We start from the raw sequence: 19623 nt of genomic DNA, 5'->3' as shown, positions 1-19623 counted from the left end.
AATTATTTTTCTTCTCAATATATTTGAAATTATTTCTTTCAATAATTATGCAATTACTCTTTCAATGACGGCGAAATAATTTCTATCATTAATTACGAAGTTATTTCTCTCATCTACATATACATATATAATAACATGTCCTCACTGACTGATTCATCATCACCGATCCGGAACCACTAAAGCTATAAATATCAAATTTTTCAGTGAATAGTTTTGTTTCATGACGTATAGTTTTGTTCATTCCGCACGCTATCCGTGAACCATAGAGGGTGCGTGTTTGTACATCGCACCCTCTATGGTTCACGGATAGCGTGCGGAACCTTTATCTTGAAAAAAAAAGGGCATTCAGAGAGTATAAAAGTGGATGAGGTGACCTATCATTGTTCACTGATAAAAGAAGACTGTTGAAGAAAACGATAAGGGATAGTAAAAAGGAAGTTGAATCTAGGTTGGCAGATAACATTGGCTCTGACCCAAAATCATTTTTTCGATACGTCAATAATGGATGTAAGGGGACAGTTGGCCCCCTCTCGATAGGAGGCTCTAGGGTAGAGAGCAATGTAGGCAGGTGTAGTGCTTTCAATGACTTTTTCGCGTCGGTTTTTAATGAAGATAATGATATTTGATATACGGGTGTTGCATGGGGTAATGAAACCCTCAACGATATTCAAGTAGAAGACGTGGAGGTCCTAAATCTTCTAAGAAATGTATGTGCAAGCAAAGCACCAGGACCAGATGATATCTATCCCAGGGTCCTGAGGGAACGTGCTAATGAATTGTTGGGGCCAGTCGCACACATATACAGGAGTAGTGTTGCTGAGGGTATCGTCCCAAGAGATTGGAAACTTGCTAACGTTGTTCCGATATTTAAGAAGGGTAGTAGAGAAGCGGTGTCAAATTATCGTCCAGTGAGTGTGACGAGCTCCCTCTCGAAAATTTTGGAAATTATCATCAAAAGGCAGTTTGTGAAGTGGATAGACGAGAATAATGTATTGTCGGATAATCAGCATGGGATCAGGAAGGGGAAGTCCTGTGTAACTAACCTCCTTTGCTTCTATGATCACGTGAGTAAGGCTTTGGGCAAGAGCAAAAATGTCGACGTTGTTTACCTTGATTTCCAGAAGGCATTCGATCGGGTCCAACATGGCAAACTCTTGAAGCGTTTACACGAGATTGGAATTGGGGGTAACTTGCTGAATTGGATAGAATCGTGGTTAAGAGATAGGTCGCAACGAGTTATGGCGAACGGGGAATTCTCTGGTTGGACAGACGTCACAAGTGGAGTTCCTCAAGGAAGTGTCCTTGGCCCCATACTTTTTTCTCTTTTTATCGATAAACTCGATCAGGGTATTGATGGGATTACTAGCAAATTCGCAGATGATGTGAAGCTAATGGGGGGTAATCGGGAATGAAAGCGATAGGGAGTTGCTCCAGACTAACTAAAACAGGATTGCAGCATGGGCAATTGAATGGAGCATGACGTTTAGCGTTGATAAGTGCATGGTCGCTCATTTCGGTTCGAACAACCCACGGTTCTCTTACGAGTTGAATGGTGTCACTATCCCGGATGCAACTAGGGTCACCGATTTGGGAATTCTCATTGACGAGCGACTTAGGTTTTCTGAACATTGCTCAGCGGTGGTCAAAAAAATCGAATAGAATGCTTGGTTTCATTTTCGAAAAGGTCTCTTCGCGTTCTCCTAAAGGCCTTCTTCCGCTTTTTCGAGGCTTTGTTCGTATTTTGCCTGTTGTGGCGTTGTATTTATATTTGTATTTGTATAAAGACTGACTAAGAAGGGGTTTTTTGAAATTCGACCACTAATGGGTTCAAAGGTAACAATGGAATCAGCCCGAGCCAAAACTACTGAAGCTGTAATCATGGAATTTGTGCAGAATTGTTATTTCATGACGTAAAGAAAAGCAAAGAAGGAGTTTTTTGAAATTTGACCTCTAAGGGAGTCAAAAGGGGGTTCGAAGGTAACATGAAGAAATCATGCCAAACAATAACCGTTGAAAGTATAGTCATGAAATTTGGTCTATGGTTTCATGTCATGAAGTAAAGACCCACTATGAAAGGATTTTTCGAAAGTTGACCCCTAAGGTGGTCTTGAGGGGGATCAAAGGTTATATAGCGAGTCGAAACCGTTGGAAATATAATTATGAAATTTGGTCATTAGTTTTATTTCATGATGTAAAATCAGACTGAGAAAAGGGGATTTTTGAAATTCGACCCCTAAGGGGTTCATAAGAGTTTTCAAAGGTAATGCAGGGAAATTATACTGAGCCGAAAGAAGCTATAGTGTATAGTGTAACACCGCTAGCCGCAGACGGTGTTACAGTTTCTGGTGCCTCGACGGAATTTGGAAATAATAAAGCCACCAACAAAAAGGGATCAATTCGATTTTTATTAATGTTACGTGATTGTGAGAAAATATTGAAAATATGTGAATCTGAACACTACTGACGACACCTTTATTTTATTTTATTTTTTTAACAGGACCAATGAATGTAGACATGATGAGACATTGTAAGAAAATTCCATTCACATTACTTCATTGAAATTATAATGAAATTCTATAAATTTATCTTTGATTACCGGTTTTGAAATATACAAAATATTTTTCGGAAAATTCATTTTCTGTAGGGGTTATGAATGTATTTGCCATTAATGGTTGATTATTTCATTCCTACACAGTTGTCATACTGCAATTAAGAGGAGTGTTCGGACCAGGTGAGTAAAATACGCTTGTTATTATTATTAGATGCTAGTGCAGGGAATTTATTGAGCAACGCAATTTTGAAAAAAGATAAAAATATCTGATGGTATCCAGGAATAAAATTAAAAACAACAACCGCAGATAGAAATCTGAAAAAGGTCAGGGACGACTGAAATTCGTATAATTGCAGTAAATAATTAAACATAAACAAGATTCATCTTTTTAGCCCTCCGAATTTTAAAATGTTGAGAAAGTAAAAAAAAAAAAAACGATCTCGAGCAGAAATTCAAACGGGGCAAAGAGAATGCGGCAGAAAACCAGATATATATAACAAATACGACATTAATTCAGAGGAGATAAGGAAGGGTAGAAGTCTATAAGATGCGAACGGGCTACAAATTCTGTAAATGTCAGGAAGGAGTTCAAAAATTTCGAAAATAGAAAGGGAGAATAAATTTAAGAATTACAAGGGAAGACAGAAATTCGTAAAAGAGAAGACGGCACATGAAATCTGAAGAAAAAAAACAAGAGCAGAATATCTTAATAAAAAGGCAAGAAAAGACAAAAATTCGTAAAAAGGCAGTGGGAACAACAATTTTTGGAAAAGGCAAGTAAGGAAAGGGATATACGAAAGAGAACGGGGGACAAAAAATTAGGAAAAAGCAAAATAGAACAGAGATTCTTAAAAGCATTAGGTGGCAGAAAATTTGAAAAAAAATATATAGCAAGGAAGCACAGAAAACTTTGAAAAAGAGCAAGACAGGGCAGAAAATTTGTGAAAATAGAAGGTCAGAAATTCATGAAAGAAAAAATATATTCACAGAAGGAGGAAAACATTTTTCAAAAAAGAAAACGAGGAAGGATAAGTTTTTACACGAAAAAGGGAAGACAGTCATTGAAGAAAGGGCAAGTAAAGAAAGAATCATTCAAAAAAGAGCAAAAAAAGAAAAAAATCATTGATGAAAGGGCAAGGGTAGAACGAAAAATGAAGAAAAGGGCAAGGAAGGTTAGAAATTCATGAAAGGAAAGAGGGACAGATAATCAGAAAAAAAGGCAAACAAAAAAAACATGGAAAGTTAAAAAAAAAAGCAAAAAAACACAGAAAATTTGGAAATTTTCTGCAAAAAAAGAGCAAAGCCGGACAGAAATTTGTGAAGAAGAAGTGTTTTTCAGCAAATTTGAAAAAAAGCGTAAAGGACGGAAGTCAATGAAAGAAAAGACGGGACAGAGGAATTAAAGAATGAGCCATACAAAGAAAGACAGAGTATTATAATAAAAGGACAAGGAGAGAAAGAATCATTGAAAAAAGGGCAAGGCAGGACCAAAAATTCGTAAAAAAAGCAGATGGAACAAAAAATTTGAAAAAAAAGGCAAGGTAGAACAGAAATTCGTAAAAGGGCAGAGGGGACAGAAAATTTAATAAAAGAACAAAGAGGGACAGAAATTCGTAAATAACAGAGGACAGCAAATGTGTGAAAATAGGAAAAGAAGGTAAAAAAGTTCGTAAAATAGAAGAGGGACGAAAAATTTTAAAAAAAGTCAAGAAAGAAGAAAATATTTCAATAAAATTAAAACGAAAGACATAATCATTGAAAAAAAAAACCAGGAAAGGAAGAAAAATTGGAAAAAAAGTGCCATGAAGAATGCAAATTCGTAAAGTAGCAGAAGGAATAAAAAATTGAAAGATGAGTAAGAAAGCAAAGAAAATTTGAAAGAAATAGCAAGGGCACTTGAACAATTGGGGGAAAAAGTGCAAGGATGGACAGAAAATTTGTGAAAGACAAGAGTTAACAAAATACTCAAAAATTCACCAACGAATGAAGCAAATACTGAAACCCTTTATGCATTTCGACATGCTATGGGTGTTCGTCTTCAGAAGATAAGAATATCTCGCTGACCGAGTCTCCCACATGGATTGATTACAACGTCTTCAATCTCGAGATTGAAATGACGTTTCTGTTGGGGTCCCGGAGTCTGTTGCGGTAGCGGTCCATCTTCAATCTCTATTGCTCAGCGGAACGAAAAATCTATACGTCTGTTCAAAGTAAACGGCGTGACAAGAATGAAGGGAAGCGCCTGCGTGTAAGTCTTTTGCAACAACCTGATTGGCTGCTTGCGAAATGGACTTATCCAATTGGTCTATTCGAATTTGTTTTAAATTCCCGCTCGTAATGAATTTAAGCCATAGAGTTGCGATCGGTGGAGGTGATTTATTAAATTGATTTGATTGAATTTGATTGATTTGATTGAATTTGATTGATTTGATTGAATTTGATTAATTTGATTGATTTGATTGAATTTGATTGATTTGATTGAATTTGATTAATTTGATTGATTTGATTGAATTTGATTGATTTGATTGAATTTGATTGAATTCATTACGAGTAGGAATTTAAAGAAAATTCGAATAGGCCAATCGGATTGGTCCATTTCGCAAGCAGCCAATCAGGTTGCAAAAGACTCAGACGCAGGCGTTTGGCTTCATTCTTGCCAGGACATTTGACTCGAACAGACGTATAGACTTTTGGTTGCGCTGAGCAACCGAGATTGAAGATGTGGTAATTAATCCATGTGGGACACTCGGTCAGCGAGATACTCTTATCCTTTGAAGACGAACACCCATAGCGTGTCCAAATGCATAAGGAGTTTTAGTATTTTTTGGTATTTGCCCATTCGTTGGTGATTTTTTGAGTGTTATTAGGCAAAGTTATCTACTCTTACATAGGTAAATAATATTTAATAGGTAAAATAATATCTGTGAAAAAGATGAGTTAACAGGATATTTCTGGCAGCAAGGAATTGAGAGTATATTTGTGAAAGAGATTAGTTGACAGATATGTGAGATATGTGTCAAATAGAGGAGTTGACAGAAAATTTGAATGAAAGAGCAAGAGAGCTTGGCAATTGGGAAAAAAAAAGAGGACGGAAGACAAGATAGAAAGTTTATGAAGAAGCTAAGGAAAGACATAATATTTCAATGAAATAACAAGAAAAATAATAATAATTCAAAAAAAGGGCAAGTAAAGACAAACTGATGAAAAAAAGGGGCAAGGAAGAAATAATTCATGGAATGGAAAGACATGAATCCGTAAAAAAAGCAGAAGAGACAAAAAATTCGAAAAAGTGCAAAATGGGACAGCAATTCGTGAAAGAGAAAGAGCATTTGTAATAGAAGGGCAAAGAAAGAGAGATTAATTAAAAAAAGGCAAGGAAGGAATGATGAGAATAAAGAGCAAGGAAGAACAGAAATTTATAGAAAAGCAGAAGGGACAAAAAATTTCAAAATAGGCAAGGTTGGACAGAAATTCAAGAAAGGAAAGAGAGTTTGTAAGCAGAGCAAAGAAGAACAGAAATTTGGGAAAAATCAAAGGGGGGGGGGGCAAAAAAATTGAAACAGAGGGCAAGGTAGCACAGAAAATTTTAAAAACAGAGCACGTAAGCACAGTAATTTTTGAAGAAGGAGATTTGTCAGCAATTTAAAAAAAAAGCCTGGTTTCACAAGAAACTTTAAAAAAAGCAAGGATAAGACGGGAATTCGTGAAACAGAAGATTGAATAGAAAAATTTTGAAGAAAAAACCAAGGAAAGACAGGGTATTTCAATAAAAGAGCAAAGAAAGAAAAAAACTAATTGAAAAAGGGCAAGGAAGCACAGAAATTTATGAAAGAGAAAATAGAGGACACAAATTTGTAAAAAAGGCAAAAGAGAGGACACAAATTTGTAAAAAAGGCAAAAGAGAGGACACAAATTTGTAAAAAAGGTAAAAGAGAGGACACAAATTTGTAAAAAAGGTAAAAGAGACAGCAATTTTTGAAAGAGCAGAGGAGACATAAATTAGCGAATAGAGCAAGGAAGGACACAAATTCGTGAAAGAAAAGAGAAAAAAAAATTGAAAAAAGCAAGGAAAGAAAGAAATTCGTAAAAATGCAGAGGGGGACAAAAATTCGAAAAAAGGACAAGAAAGGACAGAAGTGTGTGAAATGGCAAAGGGGGCACAAAAATTTGAAAGGGATAGAAAATCGCGTAGGAAAAAACTGAAGTACTGAAAAAAACTGAACAGTGTATAACATGAAGCTAACACTATGAGTGTTATAATATTTGCATAAAAAATTGACATTTTCACAAGTTTTATCGATATTTGAAAAAAAAAAATTATGAAATATTCAACGTGTGTCATGTCCAGGGGCGAATCTAGAGCTTTTTTAATTTTCTAGAGAGATTTTTAATATTTTGAATAAGCTGGACATACGTCCCGCATTGTCCCATATTTTTCGGGACAGCCGCGGTTTTTTCTCTGTTCCGACTTTTTTTGTGAATGAAATACCCCGGTTTTTTCTATTGTTTTGGTCGAAGTTTTCTTCAATTTGTTATTTAATTAAAAAAATTGATACAAATAATTTTCAACGGATTTATTGAATCCAAAATTCTCATATTCAACATTTTTCTTGGGAGGGAGGGGGTTATCACCCCCCATAGACCCGCGCCTAGTCATGTCTGATGTTCATGAAAATGAATTTCATTGAAATATACTTATGTCTTTTTTTTTCTGTGAAATAGGCGGCCTTAATGAAAAGAAGGTCAAAAGTAAGTATCGGGATTTCATTAATGAAATAATTTTGTGCAATGATGTTTGAATACGGCTGGTGTAATACAGGTTTTTTCGCCTATTACAGTTGGATAGGTATTAGAGCAAGAATGCTCAACCTTTAGCACAGTGAGGGCCACTTTATTGGTTTGGGAACGTGCTGCGGGCCACTTAAGTGATCTTGAACTGTGCCGCTGGCCACTTAACGGATCTGGAACCGTGCGACGGACCATTTAATCCGAATAAGAATGAGCTGCGAGCCATTGAAGTTATCTGTCGCAACGCCCATAGTCGATTAAATGATCTGGTGCAACACCCAAGGTCAATTAAATGATCTTAAATGTACCACGGGTCACGGAAGTTATCTGGAGTAGTGTCTTTGGTCACTAAAGCAATCTGGAAATGTGCCTCGAACCACGTTATTGAAATATGAATGTGCCGCAGTCCATTCGAGCGATCTAGAGCAACCCTCCAGATCACTTCAGTGACCTGCGTCACATTTACACATCATTTGAGTGATCTGGTAATGTGCCCATTAGTTTCATTTTTGAAAAATAATGTTCAAGATCGCTAACCACGTCAGATGACTCCGCCGCATTTGACCCGCGGGTCACAGGATGGGCTTGCGTACTGTTTATTTGTTGGAAATTTCTCACGCTATCGCCATACTTGTTTCAATAGGATCTGATGCTTATTGCGGCAGATGGGAGCCTATAGGGAGCGTTTCACATTTAAGTGGGCCGAGTGCCGGTAATTGATTTACGTATATGATCGAAAACGCATTTGTGAGAAACGTCATTAAAGAGATGAGAGTTGAAGGGTCGTGCTACTTGAGCCTTACTCCTATTGCTGAGCATCTGATTAATATGTTCATGAATATGTAGTAGAACAATGGTGCTCAACCAACCTTTTGGATGTAACGGGCCACTCAATTGGTTCGAAAACGTATCGCAGGCCAGTTAAGTGATACGTAAATTCGTCGCATGCCACTCAAGTGATGTAAAAATTGGCCGCGGAACACTTAATTCAAGTGAGAATGTGCTGCGGAGCAACTTATTGAAGTGGGAGATATGCCGCGGTCCACTTGAGTGATCGGTAAATCTGTGGCGGGCCACTTAAGTGATCTCGAACTGTGGCTTAGGTCACTTCAGTAATCTGGAACTGTGCCATGGGTCATTAAAAAGATCTGGAAATGTGCCACGGGCCACTACCGCTCACACTACAAAGATCTGGAAATGTGCCATGAGTCACTAAAAAAGACCTGGAAATGTGCCATGAGTCACTAAAAAAGACCTGGAAATGTGCCACGGGCCACTTAAGAGATATCGAACCACTGCGGGTTACTTAAGTCATCTGGTGATGTGGCACTTCATTAATGGCGGGGGGGGGGGGGTTATTGTAAGTAAATATAATACCCAAGAACGTAAGTATACGTGAAATAGAACCTTTCGATAACCGACACCCAGGGGACCGAAATTTTTTGTTGGCTAACGAAGAGCCGCCGTTAAACGGATAGTAAAATATATTGTCCCGTGTTGACGTAATTTGAAGAAGCTAAATAGGTGGCACTATAAAGCAGGGGTGCACAACATTTTTAGTTCAGGGCCACATATGCGGTATTTCTGCCGCTCCCTAGCCAGAAACATGCATAGATAATGACCATAAGTCCTGGATTTTACAGGACATACCCGTAGTTTTGATCATCCCGACCATGAAATTTCCCGTCTTATCTTTTATTTTTAAAGAGGCTTGCTGTGTAATTTTTGAATTTAAGTTTATTTTTATGACTTGAAAAAATATCAAAGGCATTATAGTGTTTTGGCTCTAATTGGCAACTTAACTTGCATTTGCCTTTTTTTTGCGGCTATGCAAATTTATTTGTTTTTGACGAATATTTTTTGCTGAAATTGGCACCTTCAAAATCGCTTTTTTAATTTTTTTAGCTTAAATTGACAACATTATTTGCCTTTGGCAATTCTTTTGGCTGTAACTGCCAACTTCATTTACCTTTGACAAATGTATTGGTTGAAATTGGCACTTTTAAGTGCCTTTTAAATTTTTTTTCAGCTTAAATTGACAATCTCAGACAATTTTTTGGTTGTAATTCCATCTAAAGTGCATTTGGCAAGTTTTTGGATGGGATTAGCATCTAACTTGCCATTCTTCCGCGTTTTTCAGGTTAAATTCGTCCTGGACAGGAGTATGCCATAAGGATTTGAAGATCATACCTACAGAAAGGGAGTAAGGCTACTCCCTGAGCTGAGCTACACGTGCGCTTGTTGGCAATCAAGACTCGAGCTATGAATAGACTGGATTTCTTCACTGGAGGAATGCAGGTGTCGAAGTTTTAAACACTTCGACACCTGCATTCATCCCGTTGAAGTTGACCATTTCCAACATTCGTGCTTTATTGGACTAAAACCCATATCCGGACACCAATTTCAGCGGGATGGATGGGATGGAGCAGTGGTTTTTGATGCACCTTAAATCAACTGCTCTTCGAAAAGGGAACACCAGTATCGTTTAGTAGGAGACAATTCCAGGTTGTGGTGTTGCAGGGAGTGTTTCTCTAATAGAGTTGTTAATAAATGGAATAGTTTATCTCCGGGGGTCATTAATTCTAACACTATTGAAAGGTTACGAAGAAGTACGATAGACCTAGTGGGATAAATCAAGAAGTTATCCGTACTTAGATTAAGACAACTATCATCTTTTTATGTACAGTAAATTATATATGGTGTTAGTTATTATTTTCTTTTGTGATATATGATTTTATATTCGGTTGCTGTATTTTGGTTGTATTGGGCATCCGTATTTTTTATATAGGCATCTTTTTCTCAGTAACCTCATTGGGCAATTAGCTTGTTGTGGACTCTGTATTTGTATTTACAGAAGTTCTTTTATAAAACTGGAAAATCCAACGAATAAGCTAATCGGTTGCATTTGCTGGAATGCTTATACTGGTTGCATTTTTCAAGTTTTATCAAATATCTTTCACAAAACATTTATAGTGTGATACCGGACTCGGCGATAGGGAGAGACAATTACTATAGTTTTGGCCATATTAAACTGCTTGGAATAATGTGAAATATACGAGCACCACCACCAGCACGCAGTCTTTGATCCTAAACTGACATCAGGGTTACGAAAGATAAACAAGGTTGCCAAGTATGAAAAAGTTGACGGAATATCAAAACTTTGCTGCCATCTAATAATTTGAACCAGAATTGAGATAATTGGTATCCGGATATAGGTTTTAGTCCAATAAGAACGAATGATGCAAATGGTGTCCGTGAACTTATGTGAGGGTGACTGTTGAGCACAGGTTTGGAACAGATTATTGAAATAGGATTTTTTGCCAAGAAAATTTTACCTGGCTACGTAGAACAGGGGTGACCGTTAGGACGGGTTTTATTGTACTATTTTAGAGCAGTTTTATTATTAAATAATAAAACTACTAATAAGTCACAAGAAATGAATTTTGTTATATAATTTACTATTTTTTTCTTAGCCATAAATTGCATATGAATGATAATTAAAAAAAAAGGTGCGACTATTTATAATTATAAAATTTCATTTTTAAGCAGTCATTTTCACCAACCCTCATGGAACCACAACCGATACTTGTAAGTATGAAATATTTTTCTTTAAAATTAAATGCGCTTTGAAAAATCGATTCCGACTCAATTAAAATGAATTCCGCGATTAAATTGAAGTTTCTTTAGTCACGATGGGGATCCTTGATGAGAGCGTTCGTGTGAGGGCAGTACTATATTAACTAGTCAATTAGAAAATGATCCATTGTGCAAAATGCGATTTGACGAGACCAGAATTGAACGTTTCCGTCGGTTTCTAGCCTTTGCAGTCTTCCGACCTACAAATTTCCTGGGATTGGCATATGAAGGAAAATACAAGTTTGTGCTTGCGTGTCATTAGTGTAGTGAGTGTGCTCAGAGAAAAAAAAAAAATTAATGTCAATCCAAGTGATTTATTTACTGATCCAATTTACAGATCTTTGAATTCAGAGCACTCCGCACGAGAAATATTTACTATATTCTGAAGGAACATTAGTCATTAAAGAGGGGAAAAGAGTAGCTGATCTTGTGTTACTCAAAAACCCCCTCGCGGATTATGTGACATAATTGAGAGTTGCTGATCAGAGATTTATGCTTATAGTGCGCGATCAATTTTTTTAAATTCATTAAATAGTACTATTCATTAAATAGTAATAGAACGTTCATTCATTAAATAGTACAATAATTACACACCACACTTTTCATGGTTGCACTGTCTGTGAACATCCCTCAGTAGTCAACCCTCTTATGGGTTGTTTCTAAATTGCAGACCTTGCAATACTTTACGTATACATTCATAACTACAAGCAAGACTAATGTCGTTAACATAATGAATTATGAATTTATTTACATTATTAACATAATGAATTATGAATTTATTTACATTATTAACATAGAGTTTATTTACATTATTAACATAATGAATTATGAATTTATTTACATTATTAACATAATGAATTATGAATTTATTTACATTATTAACATAGAGTTTATTTACATTATTAACATAATGAATTATGAATTTATTTACATTATTAACATAGAGTTTATTTACATTATTAACATAATGAATTATGAATTTATTTACATTATTAACATAGAGTTTATTTACATTATTAACATAATGAATTATGAATTTATTTACATTATTAACATAATGAATTATGAATTTAATATACATGAAGATATTTTATGTATAATAAATGTTAAAGTATGTATATTTGTCCTTTTTACAAATCTACAATTTTAGACCAATTGTCGCCAAATTTTGCATATATATACCAAACAGGACCGGTATTGAACAATAGGATACTTCAAAAGTTCGTCAAAGCAGCGCAAATGCCCGCAATGGCAACAAAAACTAGCCGGGCCCCAACAATCACTGTCGGAGTGTTTACTTCGGTTACCGTGGTTCTCAAGCAATGCGTTTCAGTCATGCATATATGCCTTTACGATGGTTTGCCTCTTCTTTAATGCTGCCAGTATTATGATTCATTCCTTTACAATAGTTTGTCATTTTTTCAATCCTCCCAGCGAATCGAAGAAAACCCGGGCATTGCCAAGTATTGTGGCTAGTATGTGATAAAGGATCTGACGAATTTTTTTTGCTTTTGTTGGCGATGAATTCACGTGATACGAGCAAAAATGTGTTTTGTAGTGAGAAATTTTTAGCATGCTTATAAATACAAAGCTAATTTTCTTTTTGGTTACTCTTTTGCAGGGGGGTTAGAATTCCGTGAGTAGAAATATTCAAAATCGAAAAAATTTCATTTACATAAAAATTTATTTTCTTTTGTGTGAAACATTGATGGCCAACTATTATTGCATTTCCTGTACCAATATTAGGCCTTAATGACCTTACGTGTGTCACTTTTCATGAAAAAAAAAAGTTATAGAAGTTTCATTAAATTCTTATGGTTGTTTTCATTTAGTGTCCAGATTTATATTGTACAAAGATTTCTAACAGCTGGCTGATGCGAACATATATTTAGGAAAGAAGGAAAATTCAACTGTGTGTGTGTGTGGGCCTTGCGGGGAATCAAACCCACGTCCTTTCACTTTCCGGGTAAACGCTCTAGACTACAAAGGCAACGAATATTTCAGTTTGTATTACTAATAATCTGTATACAACGAATACCTCGTTGTATTTGTATTTTTCTTGGACCAAGTGTGCACTGAACGGGACCGTACATGTACGGTCGGACCTAACTCAAGCCAACGATCACAATTGCTGACCCTGCCACCAGATGGCGACTTATTCGAAGATGGTGTCACTCTCCGCTATCCATACGAAGGTTTTTAAAAGCTCTGGCTGATGCGAAGATATATTTAGGAAAGAGAAAAATATTGAGATATATTCGTTGCCTTTGTAGTCTCCTGGTGTAGGTTCCCAACTTCGAGGCGCGAACGCGAGCCGATCTACCAGTTAAAAAGTCTCGCCGTAGAGAGCAACAGCCCTACAACGGTATAATCATTCATTCATTACACTTCAATCACATTGAGTTGAGAAAAAACTCGTAGTTTAAAAATATTGATTGTAAATGGCAGCACTACACATAACAAGCATTACACAGAAACAAACTTCAATTTGTTTCAAACACACATATTCCAACGTGTTCCAATTCGTTAGAAAATGCGCAGAGGAATATGGGCGAAGTGCATGAGAAACGGTGCATACTACTGGTCTAGGGCAGTGTTTCTCAACCGCCGAGCCGCGACTGATCTGCCGTTTCATTTTCCCCATTCATGTTCCGTTAATCACGTGTTTTACAGGGCCTTCCACTTACAAAAATAAATTATACCGGGCCGCGGGCTTCCAAAGGCTGAGAACCACTGGTCTATGGCATTCAACCGGAAAAGAAAAGGACGCGGGTTAGATTTCCCGCAAGGGCAGTTGAATTTTCTCTCTCCTAAATATATCTTCGCATCAGCCAGCTGTTAAAAACCCTCGTATGGATTGCGCAGAGCTACAGCCTCCTCAGATATATTGTGTATGCAGTGTTTTTTCGTATTGGAATGCATTTGCCCAGTGTCCATAAAATGAATGTCCATAATTTTATTTTCTTCGATATAAACCTAATTGAAATTATTTCTTTTCTGGGATAATTTCTTCTCGATAATTATGCAACTATTTTTTAATTCATTGTAAAATAATTGCTATCACTAATTCCAAAATTATTGCTATCACTAATTCCAAAATTATTGCTTTCATTGATTCTTATATAAGTAATTTTTCTCAATTAACTGATAACTTCTTCGATTCCACTGATACTGAAATTGTTTGTCTCAAAAAAGTCGAAAGTTATTTCTTTTATCAATTATGGAATTATTCAGCCATCAATTAGAAATTTTATCACTTACAAAATAATTTCATCAATTGTAAAATTATTTCTCCCAATATAATTCCAAAAATCATTTTTTTTAAATAATTCTGAAATTATTTTATCATCGAGTGTTTTCCAGTATATTTCTGCAAACTCAGTAATTAGGTATATTTTTCTTTATAATGCCAACTTTTCCACCCTGCAATATATGAAATCAGGAGTCCCAAAAATCGTTTGGGGAGCGGGGACACCCACCTTGTTAAAATGGTCATTGTTATGTATACAATGCACAGCGTTACCGGTGAATCTGGAAATTATTTTCAGACAACCCTCTGTTTACGAACATACAAGGGAAGACGCGTGGTCCAGGATCTGACCTGGCCACGCCGGAGACTCACTTGAGCCAACAAGCCAATGAGGGAAAACATAGTCCAGGACCTCGCCTGGCCACGGCGAAGGGCTCATCTAAGCCAACAAGACAACAAGGGAAGACGCGTGGTCCAGGACCAGGTCTGTCACAGAGGAGGACTCACCCGAGCCAACAAGCCAATAAGGCAAAACGTGGTTCAGGACCTGGCCTGTCCACGGCGGAGGTTCACCCGAGCCAACAAGCCAATGAGGCAAAACGTGGGTCTGGACCTGGCGCTTGGCCACAGAGAAAAACAAAGGGCTCAAGCTCAATAGAGCTAAAAAGAGACATCAGAATAGCTCATCGGAATAAATTGTATATTGTATATTGTATAATAGAAATATTTAAATCTGTATATACTTTTTTTTTAATGCGTTTTTATATTCAATGTTCATGTATTTTATATTTTTATATGCATAATAAAGCACCCGACACAGCCCAGCCCCCTAATCTGGGGCAATGGCTAAAATTGACAATGGTCGATAGAGCCTGGGCTGTGCAAGGTATGAAATGAAATGAAACGAACATAAATCGTTTCTGAAATCCGTTCGTAAACCAAATTGTTCGCAAACCAAAACATTTTATCCCATAGGAATCAATGTAATATGAATTAATCTGTTCCTGGGACCCCGAAAATTTCTAATGTGAATTTCTGCAACAGATCCCGTGCATAACGTTAAAAGTCTTGGTTTACGAACCAAGACTAGATCGTAAGCCGAATCATTTTGTGTTGTTCGTGAACCGAATTGTTTACACACCGAGCCGTTCGTAAACCGAGGGTTGACTGTATATCATAATCTTAAATGCATTAGTATAGTTCTTCGAAGAGCCAGCGGGCTCAATAAAATGCTTTTTTTTTAACTAAATCGTCTATCAATGTTTTTAGTGATTTTTCCAGAAATGGTCGGAGGGCCACGACAGAAGCTCCGCTGGCGTGAAGGCCCCTGTCCAAAAACTCCCTTCTAGCTTTCCCTACTCAGTCTTAACCTATTGTGTATTTTATATCTAACGAGAAATTAATGTACTCTTCATTCGCACAATGTTTGAATATATGATCCTGATCAAAATATATTTCTTTTCCATTACCAAAAAAAATAAAGCACCGCTACATCGACCACAAGGTAGCAATGCGCATAATCCATTCATGGGACTAGGAATGTTTTGTGAGTTATATATTTATTTATTTTCTGTCAAAATTGTGTGTGTTACTCATTTATATATACAGGGTGATTATAAAAAAACTATCCCGACATATGGGCCCCTAACTATCATACCATTCACAGAAACTGAATGAAATTTTGGCATAAGGTGTATTGATGTATGCGCTCAAGAATGATATGGAAAACAACAGTGTCACTCTAACAGTTACGGTTACAGTGAGAAAATTTCGAAAATATCAAATGGCAACACCAAGTTTTTTGTATTGGAATGTGATCTCCATTGTGAAAAACCCAAAATAGCGTTCGAACGGCAACTGTAGCATGAAAATCCCCGGCGGTAGATAGGCTAAAAGTGAGGACAACCAATAAGGACAGAGAAGCAGCATAAAATAAAGCATTTTATTGTGTTTCACAAATTTTCCCCATGACCTTGTGGAGGACTAATCAGGCTGGGATCTCAGCCGAAGAAACGGTGTGACGAATGAAACGAACATTAATGCTCTGGTGCACGGCAAAGTCCTTTTTACTTTTTCCTTGCTCCGGGGATTTTCGTGCTACAGGTGCCATTCCAACGCTATTTAGTGTTTTTCAGTATGGAGATCGCAATTCCAATACATAAAACTTGGTGTTGCCATTTGATATTTTCGAAATTTTCTCACTGTAACCGTAACTGTTAGAGTGACACTGTTGTTTTCCATATCATTCTTGAACGCATACCTCAAAATACCTTATGCCAAAACTTCATTCAGTTTCTATGAATGGTATGATAGTTAGGGGCCCATATGTCGGTATTTTTTATAATCACCCCGTATATTTAGCTGATCACGAGCATAAAACAAAAATTTTGAAACATACCTAATGCAGCGATTTACGAGCATTCGTAATTCAAACAGCACATAGTTTAATACATTACAATGAAAGAAAGAAAAAAAAGAGAGAAATAAAAAACAATTTTTTCTAGAACATAGAATAGTTATTTCTGTTGTAGAAAATAGTCATATCTCTCTTTTTTTCTTTCTTTCTGTGTCTGTAATGTATTAAACCATGTGTTGTTGGGATGACGTTACTCAAAGGTTGCGGGACTTTTAAATTTATTCTTAGCCTCTATTGGCTTTCAAAATATTAATACATGCATTTAAAATTTTTTTGAGTGGTCCATAATAATTCTGACGGATTCTTTTTTTTTTAATTGTTGTGCATATCTGAATAATTAAGTGGTGTGACGTATGTCTGCTCGGTTACGGAAGACTTCTAGTCACAAAATGTTGGCGGGATCTGACGAACCACGTCTTTATTTTATTGCACACCTCACAAAACACAACTTTCCGGGGTGGAAGCCATATTCCAACTCACGCTCTGTATTTTCGCGGAAGATAGTTTTTTTCCACACCTTCCTTTATCAAATCATAAACGAAACAAATCACGTTATGTAGTATAAGGCGACAGACAGCCAGTAAAATGTCCATACTGAAATAAAATACATTTGTTACAATCTACAATCTCCTCCTTTGGCTTCGACGACGTATCGGCGAGGATTAGGTAAGAGCCAACTTTCCTTTGGGAGTTGTTCGTGTCGGACACAACGAAAAGCTTCGGCCGACATTTTTGGTTCAGGTTGTAAGTTCTGTCCTTGACTGACATTGGTTCTCAGGGCATCCACTAGGGTTCGTACTTACTTTGGACGGAAGCTCTCTTGGGGTCCGAGTAACCACTGTTGTGGTCTCAGCATCTCGTAATAGAGTCAACTCACTTAGGAGTCAGTACTGCTTCATTGGATTGAAAAGACGACCCCTCGTTCCCTCCCTTTTTGCATAATCTTCAGTTTCATGGGTAGATTCAACATTTTCGATAGTCTTATCTAAAACATCATTCCCAAGTTGGGACTCTCGGGGATTATTTGAAATCTTCTCAGGAATCTCAGCAACAACATGGTTCCACAGCTAACAGCGCTGGGCTCCTCTCCAAATCTAGTTAAACAGCTTATCGGCTCGGCTACGTAGATAGTCCCTGGTAATATGGCAAGGATTTCTATACTACTAGCACATTATCTGATCCACACATCTTCGGGTAACACGTCCCCTTGAGTGGGCCGCAAAAAATGTTTTTATTTTCAAATCCCAATAGAGTGCGGAAAAGTTGCCTTCTTTAATAAGAAGACAAACGTCATAAAAAATTTAAAATCGGTTGATATCCTCCGGTCGCGCATCGTACTTGAAGTTTATGGAAATTGACGAAATTGAACATTTTTCTTGCATTTTTTAGTATTACTTAAAATTGTACAATCGACACGCACTTGTTTGCTATACTTATTTTATAGTTCAATAAAGTAAAATCAATTAAAACATCATCAATATTCCAATGGTTATCGGTCGCGGATTCGAGAAACAGGAATTAAACAATTTTTTGCAAGTTCCATTGTGCAGCTCTTTTCCCGTTTTGTTAGAACCAAATCACCCAGAATTGATCACAAGGAGGCAGATGCACGTCGAGTGAGTTCCACCTACACCTTACCCAAACAAGTTTTTTTCCATCCACCCTAATGTCCACGTCCACCGCAGTTATATAACAAGCATTCCTTCCTCGCAAGGGCAAGCGAAAAATCTTTATTTCTCTGTGTCCCCCTTCACTACTTGTCGTGACCCCCCACTCATCTGATTTTCACCCATGGCCCCCTTAGAATATCCTAGGACCGCAAGAGTGAGAAACACTGCTTCAAACCACAATTTACCTTAAATATCGAATGTATCCCATAATTATTGTATGCAGTGTACCATACAAACAAAATTTTCATAGGCTATAAAACATTTACATGAATTCGTCAATACTTTTAAAAATTATAAAAATATAAGAAGTTGATACATACGTGTGTGTGTGAATGCGTAATTATCAAAAAGTTATACTCACGAGCAGAGATTTATTTCGTTGCAAAAAGAATTAGTTCGAATGTTTGTCAATATGCACGAAAGCATATTACTGGGAATATGCAAATCAGAGTCCTGTAAAATATAGAGCGTACGATTAACAGCTCGTTTCTGAATTTTCCTGGCGCTTGGATAAAGTTTTCATTGTGATGGTGACATTGGCGGATAAAGTATTATTCGTGAAGTTGTTTTACCTCAGTCACGAATCACCGGCCGAAGGTTTACGAAACTTTCGTACAGTGCTCTGATTTGCTTTCGTGAAGCGCCCTCTATCAAAAAATCCCCCCTTTGTTGGAGTAACTTTTCGAAAACATCATTAATTTTCCAATTTCTTCAGTTTTCATAAATTTTTAAACAGTTTTACAAAATTATGGGACACCCTGTATTTCAGAATTGCACATAAAAATATCATTGTAACTGCGAATACTTTAATACATTAAATAATCTTGATATTTCTATGGATTTTTATGTTTCTTTTTATTAAAATTTGTTATTGTATTTAATATTCTGCATAACATGTTCCATATAATTAGATATTTTTATGTATTTCGATTTCGTATAGCCGGTGGTGTTGGTAAGTGATGAAATTTACAGAATATTTTCTATTCGATAATGTATCGTATTTTTTGCCAATTACAGTTTGCATTGACAAGTCCGTCTACGGCCAATCGAATGGTTACCTCAGTACTGTATCTATAAATAAAGCGACACGAAACTGCGTATTTTGTTCAGTGTTGGGGTGTAATGTGTGTACAGGGTGATCACGATTGTAGTTTCACTTTGTAACCCTATTTAACAAAGGTACACAATCCGCGGGCGATATATGTTGGAATTTTTCCGCTTGGAAGCCAGAGACGTGTATACATGTAGTGACCACGTGACCGGTATTTCGCGATACATTCACGTTATTTTGACTGTCCCAACTTTTTCATGT

The sequence above is a fragment of the Pholcus phalangioides genome, unplaced genomic scaffold (assembly GCF_987345545.1).
Source record: "Pholcus phalangioides strain wild (caught in Gottingen) unplaced genomic scaffold, Ppha-v1.0 ptg000005l_1, whole genome shotgun sequence".
NCBI lineage: Eukaryota > Metazoa > Arthropoda > Arachnida > Araneae > Pholcidae > Pholcus > Pholcus phalangioides.
This window is presented reverse-complemented; position numbering follows the sequence as displayed.